Genomic DNA, 6,876 nt, shown 5'->3' with positions numbered 1-6,876 from the left:
CATGTAAAACATGTTATCATGCTCACTCCCAATTTTAGAACATGCTTTTATATCCATGGATTAAGGGTCTAAAATTATCTCACTGCCTTCCTATTCAGCTCAGCTTTGTTTAATTAAGACTATGATTAACTGTGAAAGGGAATGCAAATTTGGTGTTGGCTAAAGGCTTCTTCCAGACAATGATAAAAGTCTGTCTTTAAAAAGATCCGTTTTGCTCACAGTCTATTACAAATACTGTATTTAATACAATATGGTTTTTGAAGCACTATTAGCAACATATAAAACCTTTAGCCATGCAATAGATTCCCTCTAATCCTATTTTATTTTTTATTAATATCATATGCTCTTTCTATGAAACATTTATTATACAATAAATACAGAATATTTCATTGCAGCACTATTTCTGAATTGACATTTATATTATACAGTATCAAATACTATGATCAATATAAATACATTTTTCTATATTATGTCAGAAAAATAGTGATGTAAAGGAACTTTCAAAATAATTTTTCTGTTTTTTCTAATAAAACTAATACCCTACTTCTTCTCTCAGATCCATTTTAAACACCCAGCAGATTCCAATAGTTACAACTTAAACATTTGAAAAAATCCAAAAGACAGAATTCACCATCTCTCTAAACTTAAGAATATAAAAACCACATGTCGACATCTAAATAAAAACTGTCAAATGTTGAACTTTTTGCCAAAGTGGTTCTTTTAGTTATATAAAATCAAAGTATATAAAAAAGGGTAGAGCTCACTTTGGGAAAAAAATAAGTTCTGCAGTTCTTACTGAGTCACTTTTTTCCCCTCCCAATTTGAGATTTTGGGGAAAAGTTAAGCTGGCTGATTGCACATGGTGAAGCAGCTACCTGAATTAAAGTCAGCTCTGAATTGAAGTTCCAGTGTATTTTAGCCAGAAAAATTCCCCAACCAAGAGATCTTTTTGTTCATATCCCAGCACTTTGCAGCGATGCCCAGGCCTGTTTTCACAACTCATATCACTAACCTGTGCTGGCCATCCCCAGCACTGTCTGTGCTCAGCGCGCGCCGACCCCCGGCAACTGCCCTTGCAGCTGCAGGCCCAGATAGATCTGCAACATGGCCAAGCAAACTACACCTTCGTTTACTTAATGATGCAATGAAAATCAAAGGAAAACTGGCAAATTCAGACATGTTATGCTGGGAAATTAACGATTTTCTGAAAGTACCTTGAACAATCTTTATTCAGGGATTATATTGGTGGAAACAACTGCTCCCCGGGAGCAATCAGTAAACCTTCCTGGCCACCTTTGTGGACTTTGTAAGTGGCAGAGCCTGTTGTGTTGGGTCTCCGCTTTTTGCTTTTCCAGAGGTGGAAATTAATCTGCAGGCAATATCAATAGAAAAAGTTGGTGGAGTTCAAGCACTGCTTGAAACACAGCTACCACCACTCTGCCATTAAAACCACTGGCCTTCATTTTTCTAGCAAGAAGGAGAAAAGAGGCTGAAATGTGCAGGTAGGTGATGGATCTGCATCAGCTGGTCTTTTGCTTCCAGGACTAAATTTCTTTATGCTAATGTGCAGTTTCCCATCTTGTAAGCTGGCTCTGACTCGACTGCACAATGAGTAACACGAGGCAGTGCCAAGCATTTCCCTTCCAACCACCATCCTGTGACAGCAGCAGTCAACATTTGCACTGGAATTCAGTATTACAGCAAGAATGGAAAAAAACCCGTCAGGGAACAAATTAGCTTAACTGAAGAAATGTTCCCGATCCATTCACTGCTCCAAAACAACACAACTTTCTCTCTGATCCTCTGCATACCCGGTCCTCCCATGAAACCTTGTTTTATAATCAGCCCAAGTGGGACACAGAAGTTTAGATGCTGATGCTTTTCCCTTGAACTGCTTAGCAAAGTAGTTTACTTTTCAGAATTGGTGGAGCAGAGATGAGATCAAATGCAGGGGCAAATTATTTTCAGTGAGGGAAGTAATTAAGATTGTGAATATGTACCTTACTGCACATGTGCACTTCTATATTTATGTTCCTTTTTGTAGCATCTAAAAGTTATGCTTGGCACATGTATCTTAAAATTAAATGCTGCATTATTTCTCCAAAAGAAACCATAATGGTCTTTTGTAAATAATTTTATCTACTGTTCAGCATTTTACTAGTCTTGCTATGTTATACTATAGCATTTATTGTTTTACAAGTGTTGGAGTTCTCCGGTGGGAAATGCTGTAAAAAACATAGAAACTTAATAATTTTTTTCATCTACTGAATTTATAATAAACATGGGACTCAACAGACAGTTACTGAAGCTGTAAGCCATTTGGTTTGTGTCAGGGGAAACGCTGGTTAATCAGGACAGCCTGCTGTTCTGCACTGGCTAAACTAAGGAAAACATACACAAAATTAAACCTCTTTCACTCTATATATGGGATTTTACAGCTAATGCAGCTTAGCAGATTGCCCAGCGCTCCCCAAAACCTCCTAGCTGATCCTTTAGGGATCACGTCCCAGGAGAACAAGGACGACAAGCCTGGACAAAACTGTTTCTCAGCTCCGAGGATTTGCTCCAAAAGTGTCTGCAAGCTGTTTGGAAGTCAGCCCTTCTCTGCACCATCTTGCACTGGCTCTGCCCATGGGGTTTGCCAGGACTCTGTGGGACAGCGTGACATATTTCGCCTAGCCCAGGATGGCCCAGGTTGAACAGTTCACAGTGCTGAATGGAGCTTCTAGCACAAAATACTGCTTACAGTCTGATGGAAGCGTACGTCACTGTGTCACAGCTCAATGTCAACAAAATAAGGTTTCACTTTTTCATGTACCTTTAGAGTACTTAAGTCCTAGGGTTTTCTCTTCCCTGAAAAGTAAGATACTTATAATTTATAAACTGCAGGTAATTCCCCTGGTATTTTTGGCATTTTTGTATGCTGTTCACAGTTAGATGGCTTACTACTGTTATTTCTTCTTTTATTTTCTCTTGTTTCCTCTGTTTGGTTTTTTTTTTTTTTTTTGCCTTTTCCCTGCATTGTGAAGCCAGCTACAGGCTCCTATTATTGCTTCACCTTTTGGGTATTTTCTGCCCCCAAGGTGCTGGTGGTTTAAGCTCTAGATCAGCAGAAAATATATCTCCTTGAAGAGTTCACTGACCTTGGACTCTAAAAAATGCCTTTTTGTAGGAGCATGAGTTTTCTTATTACCACTTTTAAGGTTCACTGTGCCAGAGGGACAGTATCACAGCAAACAGAAACCAAAAAGGTCACAGCCCATCTCTGCCAAAGTGGAGGATACCAGATACCTGGAGAAACCTGGACATCGTACTTGGGGAGACGCATTAACAACCAGAAAAACACATTTTAATTTTTGGAAGGTTTTTTTTCCCCTACTGGATCTTGTCATCAATGCAGTTGGTGAGACATCTGCCTTGCTCGGGGTACAAGGAACAGAGGCAGACCAGGGGCCAGAGGAGGGCTTGTTCCCAAACCCGGGGCTCAGCATGCCAGGACAAGCATATGGGGGGGCGGGGGTTCAGAACAAGCGCCTGAGGCATAGCCCCAAGCAAGGATTCATTTTTAATCTGGTTCTTTGAAAAAGCTTCATTTCTATACATTCCCCCCCCCCCCCAGCAGCATATATTTGCCAACATTTCATCAACTTCCTTTCTGAAATAGAAACTGTCATTTTTATATGATCTCTCCCAGTATTGTTAATGAATTACCAACACTGATGTGGTATCTGACCAGTTATGGTGCTCATTACTAAAGATTTCAGATCTGATTTTCAACTGCCTGCTTATGTTTATTTAATTAAAATTATGGTTGATTTCAGGGTAATATTTGTTAAATGTTATTTTCCAATTCACTTTTAGATATTTTGCTAGTGGAAAACACATGACATTCATGGTCTGCACTACAGCCTTTGCTTATCCCATACAATATGCTATATTTACTTCATGTTCATTGTATTTAAAATTCATGCGGCCCCTACCTGAAGGGTAAACACTCTTAATATGAATAAGCCTCCTCCTCTACAGCAGTGGATTTGTGTGGGTTTGAGTGAAAAATGGGTAACACTTGCAGAGATTGCTTTTCCCAATGTAAATTATTATTATTATTAATAAACATAATGAATATTTTAAAAATAAAAAAGCAACTCTGCAGTGCTTTCCCATTGGCCCTGGAGGGATTTTGGCACTCTCCTTATGCCATGGGCAGGAGCTGCAGGTCAGTGGTCCCAAGAGTGGGCAATGCCCACTTTGCCGGTTGGGGACAGAAGGCAGTCTGCAAGGTAGTTCCCCAGTGTTGTGCAGCTGCATGCACTTCTGATATCCCACTTTTCTCACTCACTAGACATTTGGTAAGGGAAAGACACAGTAACGCATTAAAACACTGCAGGAGAATAGCTGTAATATTTGTCTGATGATTTAATCATCTGTGATATTGGAAGTTTTCAGCAATTGTTTTCAATAATTATTTCTCTAGATGTGTACACACACTCTCTAGGATCACTTTACCCATCACTTCAGATTACCTGGTCATGTCTTGAAACACCCACTTAAAAATAACAGTTAAAGTCAGTAACACTATTCAACATAACATGATCTGCAAAACAGATAACCGTAATGAAACTCATCAGCCAAAATAGTTTATTCCTTTCAGACTCCACCTCCCCTTTGCAAATAATAGCTTTGCATGGACAGAAAAACTCTAGCATCTCACATACCTCACTGTACCTGCCCTCTAGTACATTAATCCTTGCTTCTTGCAGAGCACCAAACAGCACCAAAAACAAATTTTGAATAGTCATCTCCTGAGAAGAGACAAGATTGGCACTGGGGGTAATGCAAGAGGTAATTAAAGGTAATGGAAGAGAGATGGGGGAAGAAGGATTACAAAGGCCAAGGGAGTATAACCAGGAACTGATATGTGGGAGTTTATGATGTCTAGATAATAGCTTTCTTTAATGAATATATTATTAGACAACATTTAAACACAACTTAGTAATAGCTGTATGTCAGAAATTTTCCTAAAAGCTTCCTTCTAGCAAGTTAATATGAATTTAAGGCCAAAACAATGATGCATGAAGGTTTCCAGAGATGCTGTGGAAAGATAAACAATATTGCTCAAGATATTTTAGTGCTGTGATACTCTTCTAAGTTTCTCCTCATTGGAGAGTCTTTGAAACAGAAATACAATATGGCAGCTTAGAAATGCTGCTGTCAGACGATGCTCCTTCAAGCAGAGAAAACAAAAGACATAACTTGAAAAAGGTGAGAGATGCATTTGATACTTTTGTTTGTTTTCACACTGGCTTCTCAAACTACCTCAGCAATAATCACTAGATTAAGTAAAGCCTTACAAGTGCTAAAACTGGAAGGTACGGAAACCAAAAAGAAAGGGAAGACAGTTTATGTCCTCCAGGCAGAGTTAAATTCTGGCAGATTAAATTGGAGTGAAAACATCTTGTCAATTAATTAGTGCCTTTATTATTTTAACTGACGTTATGCTGCCCAGTGACCTTTTGTTGAACATTACTCACTGAATAAAGCTATAAATATCTCTAGAAGTTTTACTTAACAAGATTAAAGCTGAATAACACAACATATGATTGACTCTGCATGCTGGGACTCAGCATCCCAGACCAGCTCACAAGGCAGTTTCCAGTTACACACAGACGTCATCAGTGCCTTCGCAGAACAGTCAGCAAATGATGCTATCAGCAATATTTAATACGGCCACAGTCTTTGCCCCTAGCAGCAAGTTTTTGCATCTATGAGAAGTGATGCTAGTGAGGAAGCAATTCCCAGCAGTACAGACCGGATGGATAAGGAAGGGGTCCTGGGGGCTCACCCTGCGAGTCGTTCCCAGATGCTGTGAACAAGTTGGAAAAAAAAAAGTTACAGTGAACCTACTGCTATGCAGGTTGCAGAGCGAGGCCCCTGATGATCAATAGTTTTTAAAGGCCAAAACAGAAAAGTGAAGCCCCTCCCTGAAAACTTGGTTCGCAGATTCAGAGGACAAAATCTGATTTGCTTGAGATGAAGGTGCAGAGGCTGCTGGGCACCCGTGATTCATGGGGAAAGGAATGGACAGTGCAGGACGTGGAGGGGCTGGAAGGAGTGGGACGTGCCAGAGGAGTCGTCCTAGCAAGGAGCTGCTCTTCACAGGCAGGGGAAGCTCGAAGCGACTGATCCCGGTGCAGAAAGATGAGTGGTAAAGTAAATCAGAGCAATTGGAGGGAGCCAGAACAAGTAGAAATGTAGGCTCTGAATGGGAATTGTCCAAAACCTGAAGGTAACAGAATTGACACTGAGCCATATTGTGCATTACTCTAAGTACAAGAGCTAGATTAGCAGGAAGAAAGATACTCCTACAAAGCAGACATCTGAAGAACCATCCTGAATGACTGATCCCCGCTTCCCAGTAGAAGTCAGCCTGCAACAGAAGGCTGTGATCTGATTGTTTTTTTTAAAGTTTCTTTAGTCACAACAGAACTTAAGTTTTCTTAAGTTTGTTCAGTACGTGCACAAAATGCACCCACCACCACAACCCTCCAGAAAAGAAAAGGCAGGTTCTGCAGGGGATTTTTCAGAATATGACACTCTCCTTCTGTGTTAGTGTTGAACTAATTCCCAGTTTGGTGCTGGGGAAATTGAGCTGCTGGAAAGACAATCTTTCATATAAGAAATACAACCAAAATCTCGATCATTTATTATTCAGTGATTACCTCATGATATTTGAAAAGAAAGAAAGAAGAATTTTAATCCTAAGGTCTTGGCCAGCTTGCATTCTTCCTCACCAAAAGCTTCAACAGAAGTAATTTCTCATCGGCTGTTGGATGTGACAGGAGGGGAGAGCAGCCAGCCCCTGGCTTGCAGTGATGC

Source organism: Pygoscelis adeliae, unplaced genomic scaffold (genome assembly GCF_000699105.1).
Source record: "Pygoscelis adeliae isolate BGI_AS28 unplaced genomic scaffold, ASM69910v1 Scaffold181, whole genome shotgun sequence".
NCBI classification, from domain to species: domain Eukaryota; kingdom Metazoa; phylum Chordata; class Aves; order Sphenisciformes; family Spheniscidae; genus Pygoscelis; species Pygoscelis adeliae.
The sequence above is the reverse complement of the archived record's forward strand: the minus strand, read 5'-3'. Positions refer to the sequence as shown.